Source organism: Myotis daubentonii, chromosome 3 (assembly GCF_963259705.1).
Source record: "Myotis daubentonii chromosome 3, mMyoDau2.1, whole genome shotgun sequence".
Lineage (NCBI taxonomy): Eukaryota > Metazoa > Chordata > Mammalia > Chiroptera > Vespertilionidae > Myotis > Myotis daubentonii.
The window spans coordinates 201,777,946-201,794,068 of NC_081842.1; the positions used below are offsets into that span (position 1 = coordinate 201,777,946).

At 49.1% G+C, this 16,123-nt stretch overlaps 1 protein-coding gene across 2 annotated transcripts in view; it reads right to left on the reverse strand.

The window, feature by feature from the left end:
* The window catches only part of EPB41 (erythrocyte membrane protein band 4.1), a 174,470-nt gene that overhangs the window by 152,897 nt on the left and 5,450 nt on the right, over positions 1-16,123 (reverse strand). The window contains exon 1 of one of the 2 annotated variants that reach the window (XM_059690492.1): positions 66-205. The exons of the other annotated variant lie outside the window; for it this stretch is intronic. The gene's annotated coding sequence lies outside the window, so the exon portion shown is untranslated. Of the gene's footprint in view, positions 1-65; positions 206-16,123 lie in introns of those variants that run through there. 2 annotated transcript variants of the gene reach the window in all.

Below are 16,123 nucleotides of genomic sequence, written 5' to 3' on the forward strand. Positions count from 1 at the left end.
GACAGCTCCGCGCCCCGCCTCCCGCAACCCGGCTTGCACGCTGCAGCCGCCTCGCCTCGCCTCACCGGTGCTACGGGGACCGCGGTCCCGCGCCCACCGCTCGCTGCAGCTGCCGGATGAACAATGGCAGGAGGAGGTGCCGGCGTCCCAGGCCCCGGCCCTCTGCGACTCTCGGGCTCGCCGGCTGCAGGCGGACTGACTGACTAACCCACCGGCGGAGGGAGGGAGCCAGTGAGCGAGCAGGAGGCAGCGCCGCGCGCCCTCCCGCCTTCCCTCCGCGAAGCGAGGCCGGCCCGGCCCGCAGCCAGCCCGCCTGCTCGCACGCGCCCCTCCCCCTCGGGTCGCCACAACATTGTAGTAAATTTCTATTGGACAGTGCCGGAGGGGAGGAGGGGGCTGGGCCGCGGCCCGTCATCCCATTGGCTGAAGCCAAGTTCTGACGCCTCTGGTTCCCCACTCCCCTAGCGGGTAAGGAATGGGGAGGGGAGAGAAAAGAGTGGAAAGGCAAGGGGCTGGCGGCGTGTGCGCAGGCGCAAGGCGAACCTGCTCAGGAGCCCGGTGCCCTTGGCCTGCAGCGGCACCCACGTGGGGAATGAGGCGGCCAGTGCCCAGGACGCAGGTGAGGCCCTTTCCACCCGGAGGAGGGCCAGGTATTAGGCCGAGATTTGAAATCAGGGGAAGCTGAAGTTGCTGCCAGACTACTCCAGCTGACCGCCCCCTAATGCACCTTGGTTAAGTCACTGAGTTTTTCTGGGCCTCTGTTTCCCCTTCTGGTAACTTAACCCTCTCTAGATGCCATTCTAACCCTGACATTCGGTTAGACGTTACCTCTCCTGGCAGCTGTGTAATGCCTGAAATGGAAGCCAAGTGTGGCCACGCCAAGATCTCCGCTGTCTTGTGTGCTTAACGACCTCCCAATTCTGCCCTGGCACCCTCAAAATCATAAAAATCCTACCTGAGCTTAGGGTTGCTCTGACAATTGCCTTGTGTGCCTGTATTTCCTTTCAGAAGTTTCAGAGGCCGCTTGACCTTTCATATTCCCTGCCAGGTTGGTCACTGAACAGGCTGTGGCCCCACAGAGCAGAAAGAAGGCTCTGTTTTAAGCATGGTCTCTATAAGGTAAGACAGGTTCTGCTCTTCCCATTTTAGAGAAGAAGCCCAAGCAGAGAGGCTTACACCTGCCAGGATAAGAAGCCAGACAATCTGACATCAGAGCCTGTCTGTGCCAGCTACACTGTCTCTTAGTATCTAATCACAGCCCTCTCACATCTCAGCTCAGCCTCGGGAAACCGACTACCTCGATTCAGTTCTCAAACTCCAGCCCTCCTTAGGTGTTTGGCCTCCTCTGTGCCTGTTTTGGACTCCATAAAATGGGGCAATAATTTCTACCAAAGAGTTGCTGTAGGAATTAAATGAGTTAAAATATGTAGAATTCTTAGAACAGTGCCTAGCTCATAGTAAGAGCTACAGAATTATTACTGCTATTTGGAGACTAAAATGTGGACTGGGAGATGTGGAGCTGGCTAACATAATAATAATATATTTGTTAAGCACTCAATTGTCAGCACTGAACTGAGCACAGTATATGAATTATCTGTTTGAAACATCCTGAGAACCCCTAGAGGACCACCAGACTACCCTATCTGAAACTGCCTCCACTCACACTCCCTTGTCCTGCTTTCATTTTGCTTCATAGCACTTACTTCTACCTGACTCTACTATATGCGTATTATTTGTTTGCTGTCCTTCTCAATAAACTGCTGCAGTATAGACCCACTGGACTGCATGCTCCAGGAGGGCAGGGACTTTGTCCCTCTTTTTCATTTAATGAACAAGTCATCCTATATAATAAAACCCTAATATGCAAATTGACCGAACGGCAAAACGACCAGTCGCTATGATGTGCACTGACCATCAGGGGGCAGATGCTCAACACAGCAGCTGCCCCCTGGCGGTCAGTGTGCTCTCACAGGGGGAGGCCGCTCAGCCAGAAGCCAGGTTCATGGCTGGCGAGTGCAGCGGCAGCGGCAGGAGCCTCTCCCGCTTCCACTGCAGGTGGGCAGTAAGGAGCAAGGGGTCCCGCACTGTGAGAGGGATGTCTGACTGCTTGCTTAGGCCCGATCCCCAGGGGAAGCAGGCCTAAGCCGGCAATCAGACATCCCCGGATGGGTCTCGGACTGCAAGAGGGCACAGACCGGGCTGAGGGACCCCCTTCCTCCCCCCCTCCTCCCCAGTGCACAATTTTTATGCACTGGGTCTCTAGTTTTATATATAAGAAAGCTGAGGCTTATAAGGTCAGGTGACATGGCCAAGGTCATTCTGTGTACTAGGAGTGAAGCACCTGTTTTTGAATACTCTGGTCCCCTGTCTTATGATCTCCAGTTCAGCCATGCTTCTGACTGGGGGAGCTCTAGCTCTACCACCTTTGTGCCTCAGAGGCTTACTACAACTAGACCTGGAAATCTGCTACTATGAAGGATAAATCCACAAGACAGCTCACCACTACCACCAAATTCAGATTCATAAAGACCAATAATAGTCTCTGTGCTGTGAAGTGCTAGGTAATGAATCAGCATATTAAAGAGGCTTATTTTGATGCACTGAGTGTGCAATATTTAAGAAACATCACCCTGAAAAAGTAGGGGGTCTCAGGCTAGCAGAAAATGGCTACACAGGCAGTTGTAAACCACTCTTAAAATCCACACCAAGAACTGTTAGCACAGGCTTTAGAATCTAAAAGAATTAAATTCTAGTCCTAGCTTTTAGCCTGAAAATTAAAGAGCTTGGTAAATTATAAAGGACCATCCACACAAGGGGGATTTTTGTTATTAATTAGGTGCACACCAATAACAGTTAAGTTAAATGCCCTGAGTATAGCTGGGCCCAACACATATTTGGGGGTTGGGGGTAACTACTGCCCAATCTGAAGGCAGAGAAACTACCCTTACTCATATGTCCACCTGTCCTCTCAAAAGAGGCCTCTGCAAACCAGACATTGAGTCCCAGCTCACCCTGCAGAGGTTGCCATTGGGTACCAAGGATAAAGGTCTCAAGCATCATTTCTGAAGCTAATCACCTAGGCAGAAACTCAGAGCCCCACCCTGCTTACTCCATGCTCACATCTGGGTGGTGGCGGTGCCGTGCTCCAAGCCCCAGGATAGGGTCTCTAGGGGCCATCTCTATCCCGCCTGCCAGCTGAGCCCGCCACTCTCTCCCCCACCACCCCTCCTGTTCCTTCCTAGGGAATACAGGCCCTGCTGGCTGCCTGTCAGCCCCAGGAGCGGTCAAGGCCACTAAGCAAAAAAAAAAGAGAGAGACAGGCATGAAAGGGTCCTAATCCTTCCCCATTGCAAACTGAGCTCCAGCAAAAGCAAGCACCAGCTGCATGAAAGAGGGTGAAATCAGATGGTGAAATTAGGTGGTGACCAGTGGGGAAAGCCAGGGAGGGTAGATGGGACCTCCGATGACCTGGAAGAGATGAGATTGAAAGAAAGTGGGGGTAGAGTGGGAGCACAGTTGGAATCTGAGCCATTACCAAATCTGGGACATGGGCGTATTAGGGACACAGCTGGCCTGACACCCCAACGATAGGGCTCATGGAAAACATTTGTCTGTTGGGGGGGAGGGGTAACAAGAGATGAAGAGGGCTTTGAAAAGCTGGGCCCACGGTAAAGTGTTCTGAACAATCATTATTGAATAAAAACCAATCCTGGTACCAAAATTACATGAAGAGTAGAGCTTTCCATCCAGCCCATGGTTCATAAAATTGTAGTCATTTTCGATCTATTAAACACAAATGATAAATCAAGCAAGCTATAACAGGGTGGGAAAATTACTGTTCATACAGTGGTATGCATTTCTAGGGGGGGTTGTTTTTAGTAGTAAGACTTGAATTGTTCATTAAAAAAAAAAATATATATATATATATATATATATATTTGGCCCTGGCTAGCATTGTTCAGTGGTTACAGCATCGGCCTATGCACCAAAGGGTCATGGGCTTAGTTCCCAATCTGGGGCACATACCTGGGTTACAAGTTTGATCCCCAGTCCTAGTCAAGGCATGTTCGGGAGACAACCAATCGATGTGTCCTCTCTCTCTCTCTCTTTCTCCCCCCTTCCCTCCCTTCCACTGTCTCTAAAAAAACAAAACAAAACAAAAAAAACAATGAGGTTTAACAAAGATATATATTAGGGTTGGCAAAGTATGTCCTTTCTGCTGTGCAGACGCTCCAAGAAACCAGAAGCAGAGGAAAGGAAGTTGAAAGTGTAAAAGAGGGCCTGGTGAGTAGGTTCTAAGGTATTTCTTTAGGCCGCTAGATTCACAAAATGTTAGGACTGGATAGGACCTTCAAGCCAAGTTGCTAACTTTTTTAAGCAGCTTGAGAAATGGGTCTAGAAACTGGAAGTGACTTGCCCAAGGACACACAATATAGGGGTGGCAGAGCCTTAACTTGAACCTAAACTTCCCAACCCCTATTACAAGATTCTGTTCACTGCCTTCTTCTAAGTTTCAGCTACATTTCCCTCCCAAAGCTGGAGGCCAGGCTAAATTCTACAGCCATAAAACCTAGGAATGCCTAAGCTGGAAGGGACTTTAGAGAGAATTTATTACTAAAAATAGTAACAACTACAGTTATGAGGTGTTTACTATGTGCCTGGAACATCCTAAGTACTTTATATGCATGGCTGCATTCAGCCTTATAGTAACCCTGCAAGTTATTATCAGTTTCAATTACAGTTAAAGAAACTACAGCCTAGAAATGGTTGGTGATTTGCCTAATGTCACACAGCTTAAACTAGGTCTGTGTGATCCCACTGTCCTCTGCTCCATACTGCTTTCATATCACTCTCAGGAAAGCAGTCTGGAAATTATATGAATGAGCAACATCAACATCTGTCCTGGTCCTGGCTGGGTAGCTCAGTTGGTTAGAGTATCATCCTGATGCACCAAGATTGCAGGTTCAATCCCTGGTCAGGACACATACAAGAATCAACCAATGAATGCATTAATAAGTGGAACAACAAATTTATATAGATATTAGAGGCCCAGTGCACGAAATTCGTGCATGGAGGGGTGGAGAGTTGTGTGTCCCTCAGCCCAGCCTGCACCCTCTCCAATCTGGGACCCCTTGAGGGATGTCCTACTGCCCATTTAGGCCTGGGATTGGGCCTAAACGGGCAGTTGGACATCCTTCTCACAATCCAGGACTGCTGGCTCCCAACTGCTTGCCTGCCTGCCTGCCTAATTGCCCCTAACCGCTTCTGCCTGCCACCCTGATCACCCCCTAACAACTCCCCTGCCAGCGTGATCAACACCTAACTGCTCCCCTACCAGCCTGATTGCCCCTAACTGCCCTCCCCTGCCAGCCTGGTCCCTCCCCCCCCCCCCCACTGCCCTCCCATGCAGGCCTGGTTGCCCCCAACTGCCCTCCCCTGCTGGCCCAGTCACCCCTAACTGCCCTCCCCTGCTGGTCTGGTCACCCCCAACTACCCTCCCCTGCTGGCTGGTCCCCCCCAACTGCCCTCCCCTGCCAGCCCAATTACCCCTAACTGCCCTCCCCTGTAGGCCTGGTTGCCCCCAACTGCCCTCCTCTGCCAGCCCAGTCACCCCTAACTGCCCTCCCCTGTAGGCCTGGGTCCCCCCCCCCCAACTGTCCTCCCCTGTAGGCCTGATCGCCCACAACTGCCCTCCCCTGCCAGCCATCTTGTGTCCACATGGGGGTGGCCATCTTGTGTGTTGGAGTGATGATCAATTTGCATATTACCTCTTTATTATATAGGATATATATGTGTGTGTGTGTGTGTGTGTGTGTGTGTGTGTGTGTGTGTGTATTTTTTTCAAGTCAAAACAAAACATAAGTCCCAAGACCCCAGGGGAAGACTGTTGTGACTCCTTCTGATTACAGCCCTGAGACATTCAAGGAGGGATCCAAGGATCTGGCCTCCCATGACCCACCCCCAACCCCCTTCTCTCCCCAGCTTGAGTGAGCCTAATGACCCTGATCCAGCAAAGCCTCCAGCTCTCTCAAGCTTAACCCAATAATTCTCTCTCTCTAGGGCAGGGAACCCACTAGCTAGAGAATCTCCCAAGAAACACAGGGATAGGCTCAGTGCCATCAGCTAGTTGGGCCTCTTCTAAAACTGGTCGTCAGCCTGGCTCTCCCCTCACCGTGGGAGAGGACAGAGGAGGAGCTATAGGGAAGAAGGGGGGATTTGGCATCCAGAAATGGCCCAGGTTTGACTTGCTCCAAGATGCTCCAAAGCTGCTATGACAGGACAGTCCCTGAGCTGCCTATCTAGCTTGTCTCAATTTCTTTAAAAAAAAATATATATATATATATATGTTTTAATTGATTTTAGAGGGGGGGAGGGAGAGGAACAGAGAGATAGAAACATCTATGAGCAAGAAACACATAGATTGGCTGCCTCCTGCACACCCGTACTAGGGATAGAGCCCACAACCTGGGCATGTGCCCTGACTGGGAATCTAACTAGTAACCTCGCTTGTCTCAATTTCTAAGCCTTCCAGAGACTGGGAGGGTTTCAGTGAGGAAGAAAGAGACAAATGACTACAAGTAACTTCCAGCCGTAGCTCTGCCAAACATTCACTGTGTGACTCTGGGCAAGTCACTTACCTTCTGCCTTAGTCAGATTGGGTTGCCATGACATAGACTGGGTGGCTTAAGCAACAAATTTACTTTCTGAGAGTTCTGAAGGCTGGAAGTCCGAGATCAGGATGGCAACCTGGTCATGTTCTGGTGAAGGCTCTCCTCCTGGCTTCTAGGTGGCTGCCTTCCCTCTGTGTCCTGACATGGCAGGGAGAGTGAGCTCTCTGGTGTCTCTTCTTATAAGGGCACTAATCCCATCATGAGGGCTCCTCCCTCATGTCCTCATCTAACACTAATTACCTCCCAAAAGCCCCATCTCCAATACTAACACATTGGGGTTTAAGGTTTCAACATATGAATTGGGGTGGGGGACCTAAACACTCAGCCCACACACCCTCTCTGGGCTCCCATATCCTCACCAGTCCGAGGGAGGTGGCAGTGCCTACCCAGGATGTGACACTGGGTAGCAAGAAGGATCAAATTATGGGAGGGGTGCAAAAGGTTCTGCAGATTACAAAGCTCACACCTGCACTGCATATGATTTTTACTTTTTATTTGTATTTGTATTCTGCTTTCAACCAAGCCAAAAATTCTTCAACCGCAAGGCAAAAGCCTATCTGGAAGTGAGGACACACTGGTACCCCTTTTCTTCATCCAACAAACACTCATTGAGCATCGCCTTTGTATAGGCACTGGGGATCACAGAATGAATGAGATGAGACCAGCAGCCATAAGAATCACCATCATCAGCCCCTACATGGGTGATGGCAAGAAGAAGTAAAAAGAACATGGGCTTTTGAGGCAGGCCAACATGGATTCAGATCAAAGCTTCCCCACTGAGATACATGGGAGTTCAGTCAAGTCACTTTCCTCTCTTACCTATAAAATGGGGATGACATGTGCCAACCACTGTATCAACTAGCACTATATATACAACATGTCACTGAACATTCCCAACAGCCCCTGGAGGAAGGTATGACTATAATTCCCATTTTACAGATGAGGAAGTAGAGTCTGAGAGAAGAGAAAAGTTACCCAAGATTACCCACTTCGTGTCAGAGTTAGGATTGAAACCCACATCTGCCTGGCTGTACTGCTAGTATTCTTCTTACTATTTACAGATTACCTGCATTTCCATAATGGCCATTATAAAACTACCAGCAAAGAGGTATGGAGCACTTGCTATGTGCTAGGTATTTGACCTGCATTCTCTTATTTAGCTCTCACAACTTTATGGAGTGGGTACCCCATTTTATAGCTTTGGCAACTGAGGTCAGAGAAGTGAAGCAATTTGCCCAATGTCACACATCTAGAAGGGGGTACAGTTGGGAAGCCATGTGTGTCTGACTCCGGAACTCTATCCTTTGCTCACTACACTACCCTGCCTCTCTTTCGCAATGAAGCTAAGGCGGTGTCTTTATCTCTACTGGACAGATGAAAAAGCTGAGGCCCAGGAAGAGGCAGTGATGTGTGTGCCTAAGGTTCCCAGCAACACAGCAGCTAAGCAGGGACCTGAACCAGGCTCCTGAGTCAAACCCAGGGTTATTTCCTCCACCCATTCTACCTGAATCCTGAGCATCAGAAAATATCCCTGATGGCTGGACACTGGGAAACCCTAAGCCTAGCACCCGCAGGGGCACAGGGAGCCCCCTCTACGTAGGAGCCCCTATATGTTGGCCAGGCATGGAGAGTCCAGGGGGTAGGCGAGAAACTTTGCAGAATACGGCCTGGGGAAGGCACCTGCTTACCCAGGTGCCCCTGGTTCTCCCTAAGCTATGGGCCCATAGCTGGGAAGTGGGGAGTTACAGAGGAAGCTGCTCCAGGCCTAGGCCCCAGTGGCTGGCACAACTCTCTACTGTGATTTTGGCTGAAAAACAAAAGCTCATCCTCTGAGCCTAAGTGCTAATTACCAATAATGACATAATAACCATTGTGGGCCCAACAGCCAAACAGCCTGAACTAGAAATTCTGCATAGCTCAGGCTCAGGAACAAAAGATGTGGGCACTCTATCTGAAACTGATGCCATGGCAGGAAATGTCAGAAGAAAAGGGCTTCAGGGTTGACCTAGCCCAACATATTATCTGACAACTGGAGAGGATGATGACTCCTCATACAATTATTTATTGAGAATCTACTACGTGCTCAGCACAGTGCTAGACCCAGAGAGAAAAGGCTTTATGTATTCATTCGTTCACTCCACAAATGTTTACTGAGCACTTACCATGAACCACACATTGTTCTAGGTATAGGGAATATAACACTGAACAAGACAGACAAAAATCACTGTTATCACTGAGCTTACATTCCAGTCAGGGGAGGCAAACAATAAACAAATATTCAATAAAATATAGTATGTCGAAGAGTGATTAGTGCTATGGGGGGAAATAAGCCAGGATGGAGCATAGGGAGTGTTGGTGTTGGGGCAGGAAACGGTGTTACAATATTAAATAGGATAATCAGAAAAGGCTTTACTGAGAAGGAGACATAAACAAAAAATTTAAGGAGAGGAGAGAACAGTCACGAAAGTATTGGGGAGCAGAGTGTTCCACGCCAAAGGACCAACAAGTGCAAAGGTCCTGAGGCAGAAGTGTGCCTGACATATTCAAGGACTTGCCTGAAATCTACCTCCAGTCATTAACAGAACTGGAAGAGGAAAGAAATCAGACAGACTGATCACCCACTGTGAATCTGAACGCTTTTAAGCCTTAGGACAATCCTGGAGGTAAGGATTAAGCTCACTCTTCTCACCATTTTACAGAGGAGGGAGTGAGACCCAAGGAAGACAAGTAATTGATTCTGCACCAAGCAGCTATAGGCAGGTCTATTTGACTCCAGCTTTCTCCAGCCTCCTGGTTCCTCTTCTCTGTGTCTTATCTATCCAAATCCAAATTACCTGCTGAGTGAATGAATGACTAACGAATGAATGAATCCTGCACATGTCTCTAGTCCTACCCTACCGACGAATTATTTTCTTTTTTTTATATCTTTATTGTTGAGAGTATTACAGATGTCCCCTCTTCATTCCCCCCCCCCCATTACCCGCCTCTATTGGGTTCCTACCCCACCCTAGGCCTTCACTATCCTATTGTTTGCACGCATAGGGAATGCATATATGCATATAAGATCTTTGGTTAATCTCTTCCCACCCCCTCACCCTCCTTTCCTCTGAGATTCATCTTCGAGGAACTATTTTCTGACTGCCTTTGACGGATTTCTTGTTCTTGTCTTTACTCAATCATGAATAACAATAATAATTCCAATGTGCCAACTATAGACTGAGAACTTTCCCCAAATTATCTTAGTCCTTAAGTCATCCTATGTGAAGGTGCTGATATTTTTCTCATTTTATAAGTGAAAAAAACTAAAGCTCGCTGAGGTAAAACAACTTGCTAGAGGTCCCCCAGCTGGTAAGCAGTGAGACTGGGATTTAAATCGAGGTCTGTCAGCTCCCAAATCCCTTCTTTTAATCCTATAATATTAGTAGAAACCTCTGACATCAATCCATCCCCTTCCTTTTATAAATCGAAAAACAGAGGCTCAGAGAGGGCAGGACAAGCTGGGGAAGAGATGAAGCCCTCCAACCTCCCATCTGCTGGTCCTTCCTCTCTACCAGGTGTTTGTTCTCTTTTAGGCCCATCTCATGGCCTTTGCAAAAGTCTTAACATTGTCCTAGCTCCCTAAGGATAGTCTCAGGAACTCACAATCTACCTCTATTTCCTCAGCCCAGGTGTGGGTGATGCAGGACCCTTCCGACTCTGCTTTTCCCAAGTGACTACAGTAGCATTTGATCGGAGAAAGGTGCAAACGGGAAAGTGGCCTCCTGTGGCTTCTGGAAGGGAGACTGTGCAGGCTGGGATCCAGGAGGGCAGAGAGCATCTGGGGGCAGGGGCCAAAATCAGGCTAAGGGTGAGGCTAGCGCATTCCAGCCAACCAGGAGAGGGGAAAGTGGTGGGGGAGGGGGGAGATGCTGAGCCTCTGTCTTTAAAACAGGTTTATTGGGTGTCATTTGTTTAACAAGAAACTGTATCAAAACTCCAAGTCCCTAGACTGAAAAGAGGGAGGGCAGAGAAGGTTCTTAAAGGCAGCAGTTCCAACAGCGGTAACACTAGCTACCTACCATTGAGGACTCAGAGTGCTCAGCACTGGGCTGGGTGGTTTATCTACATCATTGCCCACCCTCACGGTAAAATCAGCCCCTTCTACGGCACAGAAAACTGAGGCGCAGGGAAATACAGTGACAGCTAAAGCCAGTCATCACTTCATACCATTCACAGGATGGCGCAGAAAAGGGTCCAGAGACCTAGGTTTCTGCTGCATGAGCTTGTGCCATTAGCCACCTGCTCTAACGGGAGGTTCCACATCTAGACCAAAAGGAACTTGGTCACCAGCCTCTGCTATAGAATCCAGGAGGCTCAGGGATCCAGTTCTGCCCAGACTGTGGGGCCTCCCACGGATACAGGACATCACACTTGCTCTTCTCCTCATCACCCAAAGAAAGGGGCTGATTACCAGCTCCCAGGGAGTAAAAACAAAGGTACGTTTTTTTCAAAGTATGTGTCTCTTGTTCAAGGCTGCTGCTGGCTTTGGCCTCTAGCCAGAGAGAAGCTTCTAGGGTGGGGCCTTGGAAGAAGCCCAGGCCTCAAGACAGTGTCCTTGGGCCTGCAGCCAAGGGGGACCAGGGGCAGGAGGGGGAAGCTGGCAGAGGGCCAGGCCCCCTCTGGAGATTTGGGCTTGTTTCTTAATCCTTTCCTTCCTTTGTTGGCCAGATCAGGCTGCCAGGAGAGGCAGGGGAAGCAGTGGGTGGGGCCAGGGGACAGAGCAGTCCAAATCATGATATAATCCTTTCTATGAGTGTCCATTACATGTGCAAGGCCCTCTGTGGGGATTACCTCATCGAAGCCTCCGCCCTTCCCTGTGAGGGAGGCCTGCTGTCCCCATGTCACTGAGGTGGAAACTAAGGTTCAAAGAGGACAAGAGACTGCAGGCCACACTACTTAAGTGCAGGCTGGTAGGGGACCCAGGTTGGCGACTCCTGAGAGAGGAGCCACTGGGTTTGACTAGGGTAGGGATGAGAAGGGAATAGGAGGGGAGGGGGACGAGGAAAGGGCCCTGGCAGTCTCGGTGAGAAGAACAGAGAGCAGGCAGCTATGAGGGTGCAGGGAGGAGAGGGTAGCAAGTGATCATCTGCAAAGTGACCATCTTCTAAGCCCTCCATGGTCTGGGCCCTGCTTCCCTGTCCAGCCTCATCTCCCATTACCATCCATCTCTCCCTTTATGCTCAGGGCATACCAAACTACAGTACTTATGTGCCCTGAGCGCATTATGTGGGTTCAAACCTTCACAGATGTTCCCTATGCCTAAATGTTTTCCTTCTACTACCAACCTAGAGAGCCCTTACTCATCCTTCAAATCTCAGTCTAAATATCTCTTCCCCCGATGCCTAGAAAAGTTAACTACCTGCTCAGCTGGGCTTGCTCAGAAGTGCTTCATGCTTCCCAAGAAGTAGGAACCCTATCTGAGTCATCTCTGTGCCCCTATAACACAGTGCCCAGTCAATGTCCAATAAATGATAGTTGTCTCTAATTGCATTGTATCACTGAATCTTTGAGGCAGCAAAACAGGTTTCCTTATCTCCACTCTCAAGGCGAGAGTGACTTCAGAGGTCATACAGACATTCAGTGACACTGTAGCACTACAACCACAGGCTTCTCTATTCCACACAGCCCCTGTCTGACCCCCACCTCAAGAGCTGTCCATAAGAAAAAAAAAAAGAGCTGTCCTTGCTGCCAGACCTGCCAGGGTCACCACAAGGGACCCCCAAGGCAGGAATGAGGGCTATGGGCCCTGGTGGCCAGAGGCCTTGCCAGTTTCCAGCTCAGACACAGAAGCTACCTGGGGAAACTGAGGCAGAAGGTAGAAAGGAGTAGACAAGTGGCTTTTTCACCCCAAGCCAGCTCTGGTTCCTCTTCCCAGGTATGTCCCTCCGATCTCACCCCAAGATCTCACTCTCACCTCTTTCCTCTCCTGCCTGCCCACTGCACTCCACTATCACATCCTGCTGGCTCTGCCTCCTAAGCAAACCTCACATCCACCCCACTGCTCCTCATCCCATGGCTCAATCCTTGCCCCATATCTCAGCATCTCTCACCTGGAGACTTGCCTCTCCCCACCCCCCTCCCATTTGTCCCCTATACCAGTGATCTTCTCAAAATACAAGCATGACTATGTTATTCCCCTGCTTAATATCCAATGGCCTCCCATTGCCTCTGGGTCAAGTTCCCCAACTCTCCTGAGCATGTCTTTGCAATCCCATTCCCCTGAGTGAAGGTCATGGCTCTGCAGCTTGGCAAAGTAGTTCCTTCGGCTAGGAATGCCCCTCTCCCGGTCTCTGCACGAGAAGATATTCACAGTTCACACTTCAGTCCATCGATCAAAGGTGGAGCTGGTGATTCCTGTATCTTTATCCCCCAAACCAGACTCTGAAGTCCTGGGGAGGTAGGGGGCAAAGACAACACAGACTCATCTCTGTGTGCTATGCTCTGTCAAAGAGTGGATGTTAGTGAAAGCAGATGATAGAGAGAGAGCAGATGACTAGGGAACTGACTAGATAACCTTCCAAGAGGTCTCCTCCCTCCCTTCACCTTACAGATGCCTTTCAGAACCTGTCAGACTAGGTTGCCACCTGCCTGTCTCCAGCAGACCCCTCCCAGATCTGGTCTCACTGTCCCAAGAGGGATATCTTTGTAATCCCCAAATAATATTCATAATTATAACTGTAATAACAATAATTACTATCACTGATTACTCACCATGTGCCTCACTGGCACTATTTAATCTTCATAAGAACTCTCTAGAATCTAGGAGGTAGTTAGGTAGGGGTTTTTTTTTTTTTTTTTTTTTTTTTATTAACCCCATTTTACAGATAAGGAAACTAAGGCTGAGAGGTTAAAGATCTTGTCCAAGGTCACAAAAGTAAGCAATAGATACGGAATTCAAAGCCAGGTCTGTCTGACTCTAAACCACTATGGTGTCTGGATTTCTCCAGCTTTCTGTTGTCTTCAAAATCCTTAGAACTGCAGGCCTGGGAGGAGGTACTGTGTGTGTGTGTGTGTGTGTGTGTGTGTGTGTGTGAATTTATTCATTCAGCAAACAGCTCAGTAGTTCTCACTGGCCCCATGCTGGGCATTGGAGATTAACAGAAATGACTCAAACACAGTATCTGTCTCCTCAGGGGAGATAAAAGAGTGTGACACTAAGAATTTGGGCTTGATGAGCAGACTTGAGTCTGAGCCCCCAGCTTCACCCCTAAATAACTATGTGATTCTGGGTAACTCACTTGATTTACTCAGCACCAGTTCCCTCATCCATAAAGTGGGGTCAAAATGCCTGGGTCACTGGAAAGACTAAATGAGATAATGTATCTAAAATCGCAGAAACAACCATCCCAGCATATAAGAAATACCCAGTGAATGGCATGGACTAGACATTCTCAGGATCCCTACGCTGAGATGGGATGTAATCCTCCGGGGCCCGCCCTGAAGCCTCCTCCGCCAGACCCAAGTAGTAACAGCCTAATCCATCCATTTGCTCATTAAATAATTCTTCAAGGAAAGTGTCCTTTGTTAACCCTATTTTATAGGTGAGGCAATGATGGCCTGGAGAAGGCGGGTTAGTGAATCAAGTCACACAGCAAAAGAATGACCAAGCTGAGACTTCCACTGAGCTACTTCTACACTGGGCAGAGCCCAGCTCTTGGCCCAGGGCCCTGGCCAGGCTGCTGAGGAGTCTGAGACTCCTGACTCATAGATTCCAGTCCCAGCTAGATAGGAAGTTAAAAGAGAAAGGTGCCAAAAAGAGGGACCCTTTACTTGGTCCCATCCCAGAATGAGCCCAGGGTTGGGAGGAAACCAACAAGTATCACATGGGGCCCTGAGCTGGCCCTTCTCCTTGGCTCCTTGTATGCATCTCACAGATGAGGTCTCCAAGATTCAGGGAAGTGAATGACTTGTCCCTCCTCACCCCGCCCACATCTCCCCAGCCACCCCTCTCCCCTGATGAAACCTAGAGGCTCTACCACTCCCTCCCCAGTTCTAGTCTAGTTACCTAGGCCCCTCTCTCTGCTAATTGATGGGCTTGGTACTTGGCCCCATACTCAGTACAGAGGACCCAGAGCTCAGTACAGAATCCCCCAACCCTAGGAACTCACAGTCTAGTGAGCAAAAAGGAAAACCCACATTCACGAGCCCCTATGATGCTGGGCACTTTATATCCATTAGCCATTTGATCCAATACAAAGCACATTGATGGGGAATAGTGACACTAACTGAATAAACAGGTTCATTCAGAAATATTCATTGAGCATCTACTACATGCCACTATATCCCAGATGCTGGAGATACAGCAGGGAACAGATGAACAAAAATCCCTGCCCTCATGGGGATTACGTGAAGAAAAGAACAAACATACCTGTGTTGGTAGGTGTTAATATTCCCATTTTACAGATGAGAAACTGAGATGCAAAGACCCACCCAGCTACAAATGGCAGAATAAGGATTTTATTCCAGACCAATTTAGCCCCAAAGACCTTGGCATTGTACCACGTGACCCAAAAATCACATCAGTGGGTTAAGCATCTGAGAGAAGTCTGGTGGTTGTGACAGAATCCTAACTTCACAGAATATTCTCTCTCAGTTCTTCCACCCCCACCCCTGGGCCTCCCTTTATACCTCCTAGTGGCTCAAAAACCACAGGACATGCATTAGAATCAAAGCCCACAGGGCAGCTATTTAGCCAGCCCAGTACTCACCCAGAAGCAGCCATCGGGGTCACGCAGCCAATCGGGGGGAAGCCGAGGAGCCATCACCACAGTGGCACATGGAAGCAAAGGACAGCAGTGAGACACAAGCACAACCAACAAACAAGCTCTGGGGCCCCTCTTCAGCCTGGGCCTGGGCCAGGGGTGAAACTCTGCCCTCCCTCTACCTCTAGGGCTCCGCTGGGGCAGATACCCTCTTAGTCAGCAACCTGATAATCTGATAATTCACCCTGAGCTCATCAGGCCTCCCAGGGCCCAGCCCAGCTGGAGGCAGCAGGATCCCTGTGGACAAATAGTAACTGAGCACCTACTGTGTGCCAAGTGTGGGAGATACAGTATGAAGTAGACAGACATGGTCCCTGCCCTCATGGAGCCTATAGTGCAGTAAGGAGGCAATCATATAATATTAGCTGGATTACAGCTGTGATGAGTGCTTCAAGGAGGAAATGAGAACTTGGGTTCAAATCCTGGCCCTGCCACTCACTAGCTTTGTGACACTGGAGCCATTTCTTAACTTCTCTGTGCCTCAATTATTCCAACCCCACCCCTGGGCCTCCTCAATTATTCATCTATAAAAAGGGGATAGCATTAGTACCCACCTCCATGGTTGTTGTGCAAATTAAGTGAGTGAACATATGTAAAACATTTTGCACAATGCTTGGCACACAGTAAACTGTCCATTAGTGTTAGCTATGA